Below are 19245 nucleotides of genomic sequence, written 5' to 3' on the forward strand. Positions count from 1 at the left end.
TGACCGTGTTCAGAAAATTAAAAATTTGTCATTAAGTGGAATTTAACATAATACCATTTATCTTTATATATTCCCCAGCTGACAAGCATCTGCAATGGAAGTTGATCAGGCTTCAGTGGCAAAAGATTCAATGAAACAAATGCATCTCAAAACAAAAGGAGAAGGACCCTTAAAGCGTCTCTCTCTCTCTCTCTCTCTCTCTCTCTCTCTCTCTCTCTCTCTCTCTCTAATAGGTGTCATTAGGATATGAGTAGCCTTCACAACATTTTTAAATATGAAATAAGAGGAATATATATAAAAATATGATAACAGTTCAAATGTATAGTAAGTCGAATATATCAGCTACATAATTATATCTAAACATAAATACAATATACAATTTAAATTGAAATATCTATTGTTTAAAGTAAAATAAAAATACCAAAAGAAACATGCCCCAAATTATGCAAAAGTAGAATAAAATAAAATGTCAGATTAAAAGCATTGGGGTTTCATATAGTTTTTTTTTTTCACTGTTTCCTTGTGGGGGGTTTTCCCAGTAGCAACAACAATATCACTAATATCTAAAAAATTAAGTGTCACTCACAACAAAACTTGTTAGACTTTCAGATGAGAGATAATGTCAGGAAGTTTTTAAAATCTAGTTATTGTTTGTCTCTTGGGCATTAAACACAAATTTGGTAAGATCATGACTATGGAGCTCACAGCAGGCTGCCCCATAATATCTAATGGGTCATCAAAGGGAATTGTTGGTGGAGAGCGAACATTTACTCAAATAGTTATGGAAAACCCCATGAGGTGTCACATGACTCATTACCGCCAAGCTCTTTGCTTAGTTATCAGACTCATATGGCTATTAGAAAGGCAGGTTAAAATAGACAGGCATTTGGCACTCTTCTTATTCTATTAAAAAGCTCAAGCTAATGCTGATTGTAATGAACTGGTGTAATGCACATGATCATAACCATAAAATATACTGCCAGTGTAGCTATAAATACAAAGACCTTATTATCCGCAAGTAAATTGGTGCCTCTATAGTCTTTGCAATTATGATTTATGACTGCCAAGCTAAATCATGATGAAGATTGCAACATAAATATGAGAAGTATATAAAAAAAAAACATAAAAGAGAGGAATTGGGAATTGGCTTGGTGGTCTATGATTGACCTGCCTGTTTATCTGAGGGAATAACGAGCCTTGACTGGTGCTCAGTGAGATTCCCGAGTGTTCAGTCTAAATACAAATCACAGGCAGAAATCTCCTGTAGTTCAGGCCTGTTTTCTCACTATTGTAACAAGAGTTTCTTCCAGATTAACCAGGTGAGAGTTCCAGAATGACATCATAAAGCCTTCATGACTCTCCTGATCCACGCTTGCCTCTGAAAATTGCACACAAGGCCTAAAACAGCGGTGCATAACCAACAGATTCAAAGCTAATAAACTCATTTCATAATAATATGTGTGACTATGCTGGCAATCAATCATGATGGGGAGTTTGCGCTCTCCTGATGTCGAACTGAGCCGTTGACCCCAATCAGTCCGTGTGGCAAATATTTGGAATTACAGTGGGGTGTTGATTAATTTTACATGAATTCGGTTGTGAAGGAGAAATATATTCTGGTCGCACAAAAAGGTCTAACTTCACCATGGCGAATTGCTCAGCCAGATTTTGTGTGGGTGGGCTTTCTGAAGATTGAAGAGGGGCTCTCAGTCATAATCCTGGAGCAATTTTCATCCGTTGTTTTTCAGTATGCGAAGCAAACCCTATTTTGTCCACAAATAGGAACAATTTCAAGGGAACAACGTCCCACTCCTGAAGCTATATATAGAGTTTATTTTGTGATGCCTGATTAGACGGACCTCTAACCAGAACGATTTATCTTGCACACACATGGATTGATGTGGTGATTTAATAAAAATAGACATATAAAATAACTATATATCCAATAAAAACACTAGCAAAAATGCCATGCCTGTACATAGAGCATCATGGGGTTGCTCATAAGACTCCCCGCAGCTTTCACACCTGCCTTCACAAGCCTGCTGCCTGTGGCCTAAGAGTGCTCAGACAGGCCGGAGAGATGAATGGAACATCCACCATTTGGTCCTCATTACATTTGGCCACAGAAAATGGATTTTGATTTTTGTCACAGCTGCTAACCTCCTTGGGCCTATTTCTGGAAGACTTGAGGAAACCTGGAGCTGAGAAAAAACACATCAGAATCATCGATGTCATCTAAAGAAGATTTTATTGCACAAAAATGAAATAATAATAATAATAATAATTTAATTTAATATTCAATCATACTCAATTTAAACTAATAATGCGGGTTCAATACCTGAAGTCATCAACAGCATTTGTGGCACAATGTTGATTTTCACAGAATTTAATTTCAATTTGTCTCTCAAGCAAAAACCTGGGTTCAGTAAGAGACTAACAATGGATGTGAATGGCCAATCCATAAACATAACAATTTTTACATATATAGTAAATAACATAAATATGCATATTACCTTGATTTTAACGTGAAACACACCTTTCTTATATACTTTTGCAAATTTGTTTACCATGACAGTGTAACACATAAAATCTGAAAATGACCACAATAATGAAAAGAACGGAAGCCTCTTTTTACTTATAATACAAAAAATTATAAGCTTCACATTTCTACTTATAAATCCTCCAAAACCATAGTCCCCCTTTACTTCCACTAAAGGTGCTTTCAACATAAACTTGTTTGTTTTTAGTAAAAAGAAGTGGAAATTGAAAAGTGGAAATTAATTGTCAAGGTAATCAAAACTATGCCACAAATGCTGTTGATTGAGCTTATGTTGAACCCAAAATATTTCAGAGTTATTCTTTTAATAAGTTTAATTAAAAAACAAATGTGTCACAGCCTTATATCTCTCTCTCGTTCCACACACACACACACACACAACAACAGTGCACTGCTTACATGCTACTCACATCGATTCAGCTCCCGGGGGCCCAAACCAATTTCTCTTGTTTTCTGCCCGTCTCCCTGCCTGAACCTGCAACAGCCATCAGACCCATTAATCCTTCCACCCAAGATGACTATGACTGATTTGGCCGCCAAACAATCAATTTGTATCTCTCTCACTCCTTCACTCATTCCTTCTCTTTTGTGGATGTAAAGAATATCATGAAAAAGTGTCAGCGGTAACAGTTTCACAACAGTGGAGTAATAGAGTAATAAGGCAATCAGCGTTTGACCTTGGAAGACAACTAATTCATCTGCCCATCTATCTTAATTATTTCACTTTTCGAAGCACAGTGAAAGAGAAACTGTATCAGTCACTCAGTCCTCTGAGGCAGCCGCGTCTCGTCTTCACCCATGTTGATTTTTGTTTTCTTTTGTTTTGTGTTTTGCCAGCCTAACTCAAGAGAAACGTTTGATGGACGTCAGCAGGAGATCTAGAGAGTAGTAAAGAGAGATAAACACATCTTATCAAGCAATTCATAATTAATGCATCAGTCAACCATTATGAATACTTCATTTTGAGTAGGCTATCTCCATCAAACCTGTCCTTTTCATACAATCTTATATATCTGACTTTGAATCATAATTGACACATTTAGTTATTGAACTGAATTGAATCAATACTGAACTGATTCGAAATGAACGACACGATCGCCTTCCGCTTACAGCTGAATTAAACTTATTTCATAATGGATGAACTTTACACAATTATTGAACTGAACTGAATCAACACAAACTGACTTTACTGCAGAATTTGAATTTATCTCACATAGTTTGCATCATTGATCATTATTTTCCTGTTTATTACTGTGAAGATGCTTTGAAATTGAAATCTGTATTGTATAAAGCGCTATATAAATAAAGGTGACTCATGTTCTCTTTCAGTGTCATTATTGATACCCAAGACAAAATGAACGCCACGACATCACAACACTACGCATTTCTGAATGGCTAGCATTGCAGATTACCATGCTCATCTTGTGAGAGGAACATGAGGCCAGAACCCCCCTCTGAATGGCGAGGAGCAGAAGGTAGGGTCGGCCATGTCTGGGAAAAGCTGCAGAGGAACATTTGTCAGGAGACAGTGACAAAAAGGGGGTGGAAGGGTGGGGAGGCAGAGCTCCACACTATTCAGAGACAATTTGTAAGCGCGGCTGTTGAAGTCAGGCCAAAGACTGGCGAACAGCTGGAGCCCCACCATGATTGATAAACGTGGGCCCCAAGAACTTCATTTCGATGTGAATGAAGACAAAAGCCCGACAATGTTCAGCGAGTGTGTAATGTTAGCGTCATTAAGTGTCAGCTCTGGACATGCCCTGGCTCTCAGATGGGCGACTGAGAGATGCCATGAGGGAGGTCAAGACCCGTGCTAATTACCATTTTAGGACAAAACACTCTTTTGTAGCTCTGCAATTATTGATTTACCTCTGAGGGGAAATCATTATAGAGTAGTTTTTGTTGTTCGTTACGAGGATTAAAACATGCACGCATGTAGACGTTGCATTGTGCAAAATTGAAAATGCAACTGTGATAATTTCACAGTGAACATTGACCTGGAATTTAAAATGTGGCGCTTTACATGGAGTATGGATTCGCAGCGTTTTTTGTCGCTTTTGTGGTTCAGTCTGAAACGATAAATACATTTATTTTATAGCAAAATCACACAATTTCACTTCAGTGCTTCGTAGAAAAATGTATACCATAAATTAGAGGTGGACAGTAACAAAGTACGTTTACTTGAGTACTGTACTTAATTTGAGTATCTGTACTTTACTTGAGTATTTTTTTTTTCCTGGAAACTTTTTACTTTAACTTCACAGCATTTGAAAGACAAATATCATACTTTTTACTCCACTACAATTCTGTCAAGGTACTTGAGTAGAAAGTAATGTCAGTCAGGGGATAATTTTGATTGCTTGGGTTGTAATGAAAGTTGGGTTGACGTCAGAACCCGACTTCGGATTGACGTCAGAACCCGACGTCTGATTGACGTCAACATCTTGACTTTGGTTGGAAATGAAAGTCGGGTTGACGTCAGAACCCGACTGATGTTGGTTTCTGACGTCAACTCGATTTTCATTTTCAACCTCGATACAATGTCTGTCCAACGTTGGAGATTAATGTCAATCTTGCGTTGGATTCTGACATCAACCTGATTGTCATTTTCAACGTCGGGTTTGGTCTTCAAATGTGAAGTTTGTCATTGTTTTGGAGCAAACTAGCTTATAGACCAGTAAGGCTAACATATTCATACTAAAAGCCAAAAAAAAAAAAATAGGGCATATTTGAGGGAACAGCCATTTGGGTCTCCGAAGACAGTGCACTTATTCAATCTCATATTCAATCCCACTTCTGGAACTGTGTTCTAGAAATACATTTTATATTGATGAGGGTAGGTAGACAGAAATAGATTTAGAGGCATAAGCTAAACATTACATACAACAATGCAAAAATAATACAACAATGCATTGACATACTTTTGATACTTAAGTACTTTTAAAAACAAGTACTTCTGTACTTTTACTTAAGTAAAAATCGGTCTTTACAACTTTTACTTGAAACGGAGTAATATTTGACCAGTAGTATCTGTACTTTCACTCAAGGAAGTTGTGTACCTTGTCCACCTCTGACCACAATCAAGACAATATTAAGGCACTCCTTGCATTAGGTCTTCTGAAGCAAGCTCCATTAATCCTGTATGTAATTCACATAAGATTGTTTGTACACAAATTTAAGATTTTCTCACCTTAAGCTGGCACTCCTCTTGAAGTGGTTCAACTATGTATGTCATAACCATCATCATCATCATCATAATCTGTGTCTGCCTCTTCATTTGCCTACTAAGGAGTTCTCTGAAAAATGCACTGACAGAGACATACAGCTTTGGAGATACTAACAGAGAAGCCAACCTGAATGTGTGTCAATGCATTTTGCTGGATGTTTTATGTGTTGTCATAAAATGGTACATAGTACATGTTACATTGTCTACATGCACATTGCAAGAGCAAAGACATTTGTGCTTCTTGCCAGGTTTAGTTTAATAACAATAATTCAGGTCTATACTATGCAGTTTTATATACAATACAGCTTAAAAACGTTCAAATAGTACATATTGATTTATGACAAACTTTTTTTTAGCAGTAGTTCCTTCCTTTCATTTGAAAAATAAAAGAATAGAAAAAAACGTATATTTGGCAAACAATCAGAAAGCAGAACAAAGTAGATACATCTATTCCAACGCTACTATTCTAGTCTTATTAAATGGCTGGGTACTCTTTAGAATTTGCAGAGCAAATTGAAAAGTTTTCTGTCACAGCGTAAAATATAGACGACTCTGAAGTTGATAAAAATTGTGTATTGTTCTGTTTTAATCCTAAAACTCAATTGCATACAACCTCATAGCAGCAATCCCTGGGTCATCTATTCAGAAACACTAGGCCAAATTTCAGCTGCCATGGCTCACGATGAATGAGTGAATGTTGATGAACATGGAAGATCTACAGGGGCAATCTTTTTCCCCCTCTTTGGCGGAACGAGCGAGGAGAGAGGCGCCTCGGCGGTCCCGTGGGAGGAGTGCACCTCTCTCAATATTCAGAATATTCTGGTGGAAGTTCAGAGAGAGATATCAATCTCACTTTGAAGCACCAGGCCTTCATTTGTTTGTGAGAGATGTGAGGTGTTCGCCAGATGACTGTGCCAATTCTTCAAAAGCCACTTACAGTAGAGACACTCACTGTAGCGTTTGCTTTTGTTGTCTGGGCTCAGATGACTCTCAAACCCAATAGTGAAGCCTTGATTGAAGCAGTACACCCAATTCACCTGTGCGTTAAGGAGAATGCGCAACCTTTGCTATGACAGAGTGAAGCTGAATGCACAGGGTATTGCTGGTAAGTAAAAAATACAAAAAGCGGAAATTTTTATTATCAGGCAAAGTAGATATAGTTATAAATAAATCGACATGTAATAACGTAAAAACTGTCCACCAAAACAGTTATTTTTCAACTTTTTAATATGCAACTAATTGTTTGTTGATCAAATTATTAATTGTTTAAATTAATACATTTTTAGCTTTATTTGTATATGTACATTTCTGAAATACATAACAGTTATGTTTAAGTTGTAATTGTAATGTCTAAATTGTAACTCATGCATTTTCTGTAAAGCTGCTATGAAATTGTCTAATGTGAAAAGCGCTATACAAATAAATGTGAATTGAATTGAATATACAGTAGTTTCCTTATTTATTAGACTGACAGATATAATGCTAATATACATTTATGCACATTTTAGCTATCGAAATAGCAAGAATAATGAAGCAAGATACCATAATGAAGAGTGTAAGGTGGATCTCTTTTTAAATATAAAATAACAAATAAAATAACAAAATAAAATAAAATAAATACTCTCACTCCAGTGAGCTCTACGGCAGTACCACCCACAAGCATTTATAAACACATTCACATGGCTGTCAATTTGCTTCAATTTTGTGTCACTTTAGAGAGGATTTCATCACCTGGAGGCTCTCCACTTACCGCTGAGGTGCTGTTATTTTTCTTCTCTTTGTCATCAACACTTGTTTTCAGAGTGGTGGCATGTGTTGTGTGTGTGTGTTAGGATGTTGGTTGCAGTTTTAGCAAAGCAATGGGCCATGCCGGCCTCTCTGCGAGCGCGTTTATAAGGGGAGTCTTCATGGCCACTCAGTTGAGCCTGGTTTACCAACACTATTGATTGCAGGTGATGTTCTGGACAGAGTCCATCTGACCTCTTAGGGGACTTAAATACATCATTGTCCTGGAGGGGGACCTCGAGAGACCTCCTGACCACAGATGAAAACACACACACATGCAACCACTGTGACATTGTTGGGGAAATAAAGTCATCTTCACAGAGGGAATTTACAGATCTATTTAAAATAGTTAAGTTAAACATTTAAATACTGTAGAGAATGAAAAAGAAAATACGGTTAACATGGAAAATGGTGAAACTTTCCTCTTAGATATGCATTATCACAACATCATGCAGCTCTTCCCTTTAGATTCCCTGGAATACTAATTAGATTTCTTAATATGCAATCATGTTAACATTCAGGCTAATTTGCGCACCATGCATCTTTGTTTTCAAACACACCTTTGAGCAATTGATGGAAATCCAATGAGACGTAGGCTTACCTGCCATGAAACAACCACGTCTACTACCGACACGAGGCAGGGACAGGGGGAAGTACGTTTTAAATTAATTACCATCAGGCCCCTTGTAACTGTTCACTTTTGTAAACAAACATTCTAATGTGCAGTAATTAATTAAATCTGCCACTCTCCCCCTCTCCTCTCATTGATCTTTCTTGGTTTTAGCTTCCAAATCTAGTCAAGGTGTTATTCACCGGTAGTCAAGTGCCAGGTGAGAGTCTCTATTGTATATAGGCTATAGCCTTCAATAATATTTCCAAGGATCTTCTAGAATCTGCATGCATCAGCAGTATATGATGGGGAAGCACCAAGGATTTTTCACAGGAACACCCTTTGGGTATTGTAGAACCTGTCTTCATGGGTTGGAGAATAGAGCCTGTTGGTTTTGGCTGGAGCTGAGAACTTGGGGGCCTCCACTGCTTTTGGCCAAATCATCAGGAGCCCTGGGCAGGCATGACTGCTTCTCATCATGAAGAATAATGTTTGGCCTGGCAGACCATTAGGGATGCTAATTTTTGTTGGCTTTGTGATGTCACTTCTGATATCCTGGCAATCTGGCGGGGATTACCCGATGCGGACGTACGACCCAGTTTGCCAGGTTCTATTTCTCGTCTCGGCCCCAGTCGAAGCTCTTACGCCACCTGCCTGCTAATGAGCGCTGGCGTTGGGGATGCCCATGCGGACCGTGTGGCAGGAATAACCATACATCCGCATCACCTGAAGCTCTATGTGAGCGATTGTGGTATGCGGCGTGACAGATGTTGTGCGGTGTAGGGACTATCAGAGGGGGATCAAAGGCACAGATACAAACAAACCCCTGTATGATTCACCTCTGGCTCCGAATCATCCATTCAGAACAGAAATGATTCGTCACCTCACTCCAAAGATGGCTAAAATGGTTTGCCCATATTACATTTCACCTACAGAACATCCTGCTTGAACCTTCCATCATTTCCGAGAGAATACAATTATAGTATTCTCCGATATCATATTTCATTTGAGAGGCCTTGAGGAGCTATTTAAATATATTAAATAGATGAAAATTCACCCATCATTTACACACCCTCATGTCATTCCAAACCTTTCTTTCATCTGTGGAGCATAAAAAAAGATTTTTCAATAAAAAAAATTCTTTTTTTTCTTCATACAACAAAACTCAATGGGGTTCAATGTTGTTTGTATATCAAATAATATGAGTAAATACTGGCAGAGTATTAATTTTTGGGAGAACTGTGTCTTTAAACACTATTGGAACTGCATGCAGGCGGCTCTCATTCACGCCAAACATACATTATCTATATAGAGGGTGATTTAAAACAGCAGATAACTGACCTGCAGCACGTATAATAAACACAACATTATCGTGCGATGGTGAGGATGCTAATATAGTTATGGTTATAGTTATCGTTCTTGATGTGAACGAGCCTTAAGAGGTAAGACGGTATGAGTAGCTGTAGCCAGTGGAGAGTTCTTATTATTTATAATATAACACAGAGCTACTGTAATTTTGGAGCAGAGCGATACTTGCCAGGTGAGCTACTTTTGAAGAGTCCATGCAAATCCGAAAAAAGTCAAAAAGTCAATTACACAAGCAGCTCAAGCGTGCACCATTGAAAGCTGGTGATGTTTTATTGAAGAGGTCCTTTAACTCACGTGAAATCCAGTGCTGAGCAGCTTTTCCAGAGCACTGGTGTCAGGTGACCTCCCAGAGTCCAGAAAACAACTCTCAGGTGGTCTGCCACGCTCCAATAGGCTGCCCGTTACCCCCGTACACCCGAATGCATCAAAGGAACCTATGAGCATATCAAAGTAGGGTCAACTTCACAGTGAAAGCATTAGCTTATAGCCATTTCTAATACTTATTTGCTGTGTACCAACCAGGTACTGTTTCTCATCCTCTCTACTGGGCAGTGCTAACTAATTAAGGCACAGCAAGACTAACAAAACACTAATTAATTACAATTACAAAAAGATCAGGTGTAGCTGGTCTCTTCAATCACCACCAGAGAAAAACAAGCTCACATTTTATCCTAGAGACTGGACACCAACCAAACACAGTGTATTGTATAAAGTTGTATACTGTAGATAACTGCACTTAGCATTTACTAATGCGGCATCTCAAAGACAATAACTAAAAGATTCTCACTACACTTGTACCAAACTATATGCCAAGCTGTTACAGAGGGCAACATGCTGTCACCACAAATCGATCTGAAAACAGAAGCATCTGCATCTGGAGATGGGGCTAATGGAGGCATTGCCTTGGGTGTGTGATGGAGACAGCTTATTTTTTCCATGTGATTATCCTAACAGTGCTGCTTATATACAAATGTAAATGGGCTGCTTAGAAGCTCCCCCTCCCTCCATGTTTCTCTCTCTTTCTCTCTCTCTCTCTTCCATCTGCTAGACAATAGTTTTTAATCTTTAATCCATGAGCAACCACTGAACACCAGTGAATTGCAAATTACAGATGTTTTACTGTCTCAGCTATTTTTTTTTCTCTCCCCCGTTTTGCTTTCCAGCTTCCCACTGTCAGTCAGTGTCTCGCACATATCCTGTGCCATCATGGCACCATATGACACTGTCATCATTTGGTAATTAAACCCGTACTGGCTTTAAATATGAAAAGCTGGCAAGGGGAGATGAGTTGATGGGGCTCGCTGTTGTGGGGACCAGATTTCACAAAAGCAACCAGATTTCCACAGGGAGAATTTCTGACTTTTTCCTGCATTATTTATTGTCTCTTACAAGTGTTTTTAAGGCGCCCTTAACCAGTCAGGTTACAGTTTGCTGACTCTGTCAACAATATCTGATTTTGAGTTATTTAATTTGAAAATTTAAAATTCAGAAGTTAATTTTGTTAGTTCCCCCAAAAGATGAAAATTGTCTGTCATCATAGACTCACCCTCATGTTATTCCAAACCCATTTTACTTTCTTCTGTGGAATACAAAAGATAAATAATTTATTACATTAATTGAAATGAAATTTTACATGAATTATTATATATATATTTGCCATTTTTTGCCTTTGTACAGTACAGAGAGAGTGAGAAGATGGGATGGAACCACAAGAAATTTGAAGAATGTTTCAAATGATTTTCCATATATATTGCAAGTAAATGAGGTCCAAACACTGGAAAACACTGATTTACACTGCATTGATAAAAACTACAAATAATAAAAAAAAAAAAATACATACAGGTTTGGAATGACATTTGGGTGAGTAAATGATGACAATTTTAATTATGGGCGAACATTTATCAAATCAAATGTTATACAGCCTTTATAAAAGCAACACATTAATTTCTCACATAAAATGTACCATCAGGTTCCATCACAAGAGGAGTCTTTGACATAATATTGTTCATCTTTTCCAAAAAGAGAGGGATGATAAATGGTGAGTGCTGAACTCACAGGGTGCATGAACCCACTGCGCCCTTCTTCCAAGAAGAAGGGAGGGTGAAACTTATTTAAAGCTAAATGTGGCAGGAACTGGGACATATTCAAAAAGCCTTGCTGAAGGGAAGGAAAGGTGCGTATGTCCGAGGGGGCTGGAGAGAACAGAAGCGCTGCCCCATTAATCCACCACAGCCTCTGCTTTGAGAAACAGTGTGTAGTGTTGACCAGTGTAATGGACTATGCAATAAAACCATAATCAGCCACTCCCTGAGTTTTCAATCTGGAATCACGTCGTCTTCAGTCGATGCCCTATCCAAATGGATGATAACCGGAGAGATCTCACATCCATTACAGACACTCCAACAACCTTTATTGCCAATCAAATGGCCCTGTTCTGAACCCTCCTTCGGCTTCCCCTGTATCACTGTTATATCTGAGTACGGTGTGTGGGAGACGCTCTCTCTTCTCCGTTATGGCTTGCCATAGATCAAGGTCACAGTTTCTGTGATCATTACACCACTGAAGGTGACAGGCTGCATTTACAGGGAGATGATCAGAGGCCAGTGTGGGAGCCGAGCGGCTCTGTATTTCTCAGAAGGATAATAGATTTGCACTCACACACACACACACACACGCACACATTTACAGTGAAACAAAGCATCTCTACAGCACAGGGAAATAAAGTCTCTGTCTATCGCACTCCAGGTACACATTCCCAAACGCTCCTTAGCTATTGCTGAAACAGGTCAAGGTCCTAATGATCTCCAAAAAATGAACAATATGATGCTGTTGATAATATAAATGACAAACCAGGTGAGATATTACACCATTTAACCCTGCATTTAACAGTCATGTATGTACGTGTGTGGGTGAAGAGTGAGGGGGGATATTAGAATCATGCCATGGGGTGCATTGAGGAGGTCGCTGCTTTCCATATTGCAGTCGTGTTAGTGGAAGCTGTTTCCTGTCTGTTTTGAACAGTGGCAGCTGGCTTGAGAGCACCCTGGGCTGCCTGAGGGTCCAACACACACCACACACACACAGACACGCACAAAATGCAATTGGAAACTCATTATATACAAATTTTAAAATACATTATGGTTTGTAATTTTTTTTATATTTATTTACAATAACCATTATATATATATATATATATATATATATATATATATATATATATATATATATATATAATGGTTATTGTAAATAAATATAAAATCTCATATTATATATATATATATATATATAAAGAAGAACATGCTCAAGTTCATAATTATCTCTTTTCTTGGACTCTTTCTATTTGCTTCATTCAATCATTTGCTTTGAAAAAAAAGAAAAGAAAAGCTATAGACTATAATCCATAGTTCAGAATTCAGCTCTTGCTGAAATAAAAGAAGCAGCTGGGCTCCAACAATTTAAAATAATTGTATCTTCTGAGAAACTACATAATAAAATCAGTACTTTTCGTATATATTTATTTATGTACACCATCTTTGCATTGAAACATTCTTACAACGAATCACAAGCGTATTCATCTGATTCGACATAAAAACCATAGATGTGGTTTATTGCAAAACGCCAACTATGCGAGGAGAACAGTCGCGCGGCCACTCAAGGCTTCAGTACATTAAAGAAGCAAAACGACACGGAATTATGTTGTGAGCAATATGGCTCAAATGTTCGATGCAGATGCATGTATAGCCCCATCACAAATGCACATATAAGTAGAGCGGATGAGTGGGAACTTCCGTCAGAGCTTAACAGCGCGAGCGATCGCGAAGAGAAAAAGAAAGGGATGATAAAGTCTACTAACTGGAACATTAACAGACAAGTAACTTGCAAATATGCCGTATTACAAAATCTAAAAGTACGACGGAGCGTGATACAGACATAAAACTGTACATTAAATTATTATGGCCTCAACTTCGCCTAGTTAACAAACATTTTGTGTGAATCTGCTGTTGTCAGAGTTTAGGGATGTAAAACGTCAGAATTGTGGTTAGTGAAGCCAGAGAGGGCCGGCGAAATCGATTTCATTAAAACATGGGTGGACGCCTTGTTACATGTGCAATGCTCTATATCAGACTAATTTAATTGTCCTGAATGTTAATTACTAGTGACAGAGACGTGTAACTATTATAATGTTTCTAAGGAATAAAGCCAGCAACAGAAATGCAGGACTAGTGGTTTAATTCAACCTTAACATACATACTTGACATTCTCAATATTTATAAATCTGATCCCTCAGCGACAAATGTTATTTTAAACTTTGAAAGTTATCCATGCAGAGTTGGCCAAGTTTTTTTTTTTAAACGAATTTTACTTGAACTGTCATTAATATGCTAATAAAAAAATTGTTTTAACCAAAAAGGACTTAAGATACATTCTCAAGAACAAATACAAAATTATTATAATTCCAACAAAACGGCAAATAAAGATATGAACGGAAACGTTATTCTAGTGCAAAGCAGGAAACGTTACATTGGTTTAAAATACAACCTACTATCACCCCCCAACAAATGAGTAAAGGCCTGTTTCCGTGACAGGGGGAGCACACCTTTGACTGCTCAACTGAAAAGTTTGGCCTTTCCTTTTTTCTTCTGCTGGCTGGTGAGGAGGGTAGGATAAGGATTACTGTGCTGTAAGGTGGCTTTATAGTATCCTACCTCTTTTTAAAGTTTTACGAAACACTGGTGTAACGTGTATGAATTCTGCAGTAATAATAATAAACAATACTAAAATCAGCCTATGTCATCAGGCAATTAAATATACAACAATATAAAGATGCCTACAGCATTGTATTATCAATGTTATACAATTTAGGGAATTAATTAAATCTATCTATCTATCTATCTATCTATCTATCTATCTATCTATCTATCTATCTATCTATCTATCTATCTATCTATCTATCTATCAAATTAAATAATAGCTTTGCATGACTAATACGATATTGGAGCTATATCATTATTATTATTACATTTAAACAACAAATTAGATTGATGATAGATTGATCATAGATCTCTCACACACACACACACACACACACACACACACACACACACACACACACACACACACACACACACACACACACACACACACACACACACACACACACACACACACACACACACACACACAACATGTAATTAATCTGACCTCGTAATACATTAACATGAATTCAAATTTCGTATTAGCTCGTTTATAGACCCTCCTACTGAGAACAGGTTCACCTTAAAGTTCAGCCAATGAGCAGCACGAATCAGTCATCACAACCATTCGCGCAGCCTTTACGCGAACTTCTGAGCAAACTTCATACAAGTTCACGATCAGAAAATGTTAAGCTTCTAAGTACACACGTAAGCACATGGTTATGTTTTCAAAAGATCATGAATATTTATCGGTATAAGTCCTACCTTTGAGTCTCATGAACGTAAAAGCCTGCGTGCGGATCTTAGCATATCTCCATACTCTTAGTCCTTTACTTCCAGCAGACAAGTTTTATTCTTTCTTTTTATATAACACCTGCAACGCTTTATTTGCTTTGATTGCTATTTTCCCTCCTTTATCAATCTAGTTCAGTGGAGCAGAGGTTGCTCTCCTTTTTTGTTGTCGTCTAAACCGTTTAGTTTTGGATGATCGGTCAAAGGTTGTGAAAAGCAGCGGGGAGAGGCAGGACGCCCAGCCGAGGAGGGAACGCAGGAGGCCGGACAGATCTAGTGGGCTGCATCGACGAAACGGACCATTAGACAGGGAAAAGCCATGGCTCACAGCTCTGGTCGATCAGGTAAGCGCAGGGCTCTCTTTTCGTCTCGCCAAACAGTGTGAGTGTTTATTTTCTAGCGGTAGGGGTGAGTCGCCGTCAGCTCAGGTAAGAACATACAGTAGGTGTTGTACTTTTCAACTACTTGACCAGCGACTAACCTTTATTGACCGCCCTATAGTGTTGCAAGCGCAGCCGTTTGCTCTTACGGTTGTAATTTGCGTGGTGGAAATTCTGACATGCCTTGCCAATCTGTAGACTACATTTAAAGTGGCAACCGATTCACGCTGGAATTATGTTATTATGTGATGTTAGCTGGGCCCGTACGTGTGTTGACATTTGTGCTCACTGTAATCCATAATAGCCTTGTATTACTGCGGGCTTTCCCATTGCATAATTCAGAAAAATTAATTTCCCCAAAACATCAGCCTTTTTGCAATCGCATTGTTTTTATAGCAATAGTAATAGCGCATAAATAAACTGATATTTTAAATAGTATTATTAGGGTACTATTGTTGTTGTTGTTATTATTAATATTACTGTTGTCGTCGTTGTTTATGCAGTTCGCTTAATTGAAAACATAGATCATATGCTAATTCGCCTTTCTATTTTGGGTGTAAATGTGAAGATCAATATAACACTTGTAATAATCTAATTAATTATGGTAAAATTAAAAGCAAGTACAAAATCAATCTCTGATGCTGTGGACAGAACTCAATTGATGGTCCATCTGTTCACTCTATAGACACCATGAATGGGTAATCTAAAGACACAGCTGATATCATGACTCTGGTGTTGTGAATGCCGTTTTGTTGTTTTGGTTACAGCGGTCAAATATTTGGAAACCTCATATTTTTTTGTTTATTGATATAGGCTACTAGATCTTAAAATATCTCAATATGTGGCCTAATTAATATAGGAAAGAGTCGTTTGGGAATAAAATTATATTTTTGTAGAAAGCTATAGGCTATCATGATTTTTATATTTTGGGCAATAAAAATATTATTATTATTATTAGGCTATTGTCAGTAGGCCTATTATTTAGCAAACTATTTAATTTCAATGCTAATAATTTTGACCAGAGATTGTTTATACTTTTTAGTTTAAACTTTCTTTCCACGTATTTTTTATTTATTTATTACCAAAAATAACCTGGAAAAAAAGGGAAAAAAAAGGATTTCTCCATTATTTTTTCAGTCTCTGTGACAATATACTACCTCTCGAAAAACACAACTAAAATACATTCTAAAACAATCCAGCGACCGAAAATCGCAGTAAGCGAATCAGACTCCTTAAAATTCCATTATAAGTTACTACTCCTGCTGTAAAAGCTATGGATAGCCTACTTGCATTTAGCTAGGCTGTAGCACACTGACGTGGACAGCAGGTCTAGTGGAGTGGAAAGTATCGATTGGTGACGTTGACAATATTACAGTGAATGTGTTGAAACCTATGGGCTTTTAAAAGTGGAAATAAAAATATTGGAATTAAGTGATTTTCTGCGTTCTCATTGGACGTTCATCGCTTTTCACTTTGACTAACAAACTTATGTGGCGTGTATAGCAGAGGCTGTCAAAACAGATGCACTGTATCACTGCACCTTCTCGTGCAGTTGAGTAGCCTATCTCTCTCTTTTCTGTCTGGCTCTCTTGTGACATGTTCGATCACTCTCTCCTAATAGTTATCGTAATAGTAAAACCTCCTGTTCACAAAATCTGGTCTAAAGAAAATAATTCAAAATTAAAAGTTTTCAAACACACCTAAAGCAGACATCAAAAATATATAATATATTGCATGTTTACCTGTTTATTCAAAAGGCCATGCTGGCAATTTATTACACATTTTCCCGTTCCCCATAGTACCTACTTTTTTTTTTGATGAGCCACGTGAAATTTAAAAGTCTCAATAGCCCGCCTTTAGAATTCAATGGCCACAATGATCAGTTGCAATTAGTTTTCCTATCATTTAACAGAGGAAGTAACTAATATAGTAAAGGGGAGTGGAGGCAAAAAGCTGGGGTCTTGCGGGGAAATAAAAGCAGCTTTAGGGGAAATGTGTAGTCAAGTGTGAAATTACAGCCCATGGTGTTACATATTGTACCAGAAGCTCCCTCCAAAAATACTAACAAAAAGAAGAATCGTCCCCAAATTTAGCCGGGAGGCACAACATAACATACCCTCCTGTTCTTTTAGCCGAACCTACAACGGTCACAGTGCGAACACTTTATAAATCTGTAAGAGCCTTCTTTAGTCAAGCCAAAGCCTGCACTTTTCACCAATTTACTACAGCCATTTTTTGTTTGTTTTAAACAGCATTTGTGGTGATTAAATTCAGCTCTATGTGTACGTGCCATTTTACTTAAAACGAAAACAATAATAATGGCAACAATAATAGCATAATAATAACAACAGCATAATAATTAATTATTAATTGCGATAAAGGTACAAATAAGTGAATACGTTTCTATTTGTATTTTAACGGTTTAAAAATTAATTTTCCAGGAAAAAATATGAAATTTAAGATAGGAAGCTAACTTTATCACTTGCTTCAGAAGTGGGGGAAAAAATGTAAACACGATCACTATGTAGGCTATTCCGGTATTCCAGGATCTAAAAACAGGTATGATTCTTCTGAAATACATTATTTTTCTGAGATAATAATTTAAACATTTTATAACGAATTTTAGATAGATAGATAGATAGATAGATAGATAGATAGATAGATAGATAGATAGATAGATAGATAGATAGATCTGGTTTAAAATAAAATAAAAATAGTGAAACGTCAAGTGAAGCATATCCTATGTAGCCTATTCTCTATTTAGCATAAACAAACTGACAAAACATAGCATCGATCTCAGTTCTAAAAATAATCATATAGCCTACATCTTATCTTTAAATAAAAACAATAAGTAGGCTGTAAGAAAAATAAACAAAACTTACAAACATTAAGTTCATCATTTGTCATCTGCAATCAAGAATTTAGTTGGATAGCCATAAAACAAACTTCAAGAGCCTCCATCAGTGAAATAAAGCAAACTAAGCAGCGCCATCTACAGAAATACCTACAATACAGCAGCCCAAACAGCATGGTCAAAAGAGACAATCCTTTCACTAACATTTGACAGGCCAAACTTAGTAGGGTTGACATAGTTTAAAATGCAACGATAATACAGTAATTATTCCAAGGCTATCCGATAGCATTCAAATGCACTAGCAAATCTTGGGCAGAAATTGAGATTATAGGCTACATTTAAGTCTGGCTGTTTATATCTGCAGACTGCGAATATTTATGCTACATTGTATTGTTTACATTTTCCGTATTTCCTAAAACAGCGTAGGGCTGTATGTGTTTTAGAAAAAAGCCACAAGCTAGGTTAATATTGCTTAACAATCTAATAATATTTAACGCCAATCCATATAGGCTAATCGATGTTCGGACATTTTTGAAAACATCCGACAATAGGCTAATCGAGAAAAAAAGACAGTAGAAATAGAAAACATAAAGATTAAGACCTTCCGTCATCCTTAACTAGTCTCATCTTGACAACATAATGCCCATCAACAACACACACAAAAATACATTCAGTCTATAGCCTACGTTTAGGTCATATGATTTAAACATGATTCATGTAGTTTGACAACATACAGTTTAGAAATACCACGATGCCTGGCCGCTGGTGGTACCGCTTCCTTTCCACTTGTCTTTTAATTTCCTCGATTTTTTTTTAAACCCATCTCTCCTCATTTCCCTGTTTGCATCCCTCCCCTTCCGAAGTGTCAGATGAAGAGACCTCCTCATTTGGTGCTCCAGCTTTTTGCGTTGGCGAATCACAAAGTGTTGGAATCTATTGCCTTTGTCTGACATGTCATCCATCTCTATGCGAGGGGGGA

The sequence above is a fragment of the Phoxinus phoxinus genome (genome assembly GCF_949152265.1).
Source record: "Phoxinus phoxinus genome assembly, chromosome: 14".
Lineage (NCBI taxonomy): Eukaryota > Metazoa > Chordata > Actinopteri > Cypriniformes > Leuciscidae > Phoxinus > Phoxinus phoxinus.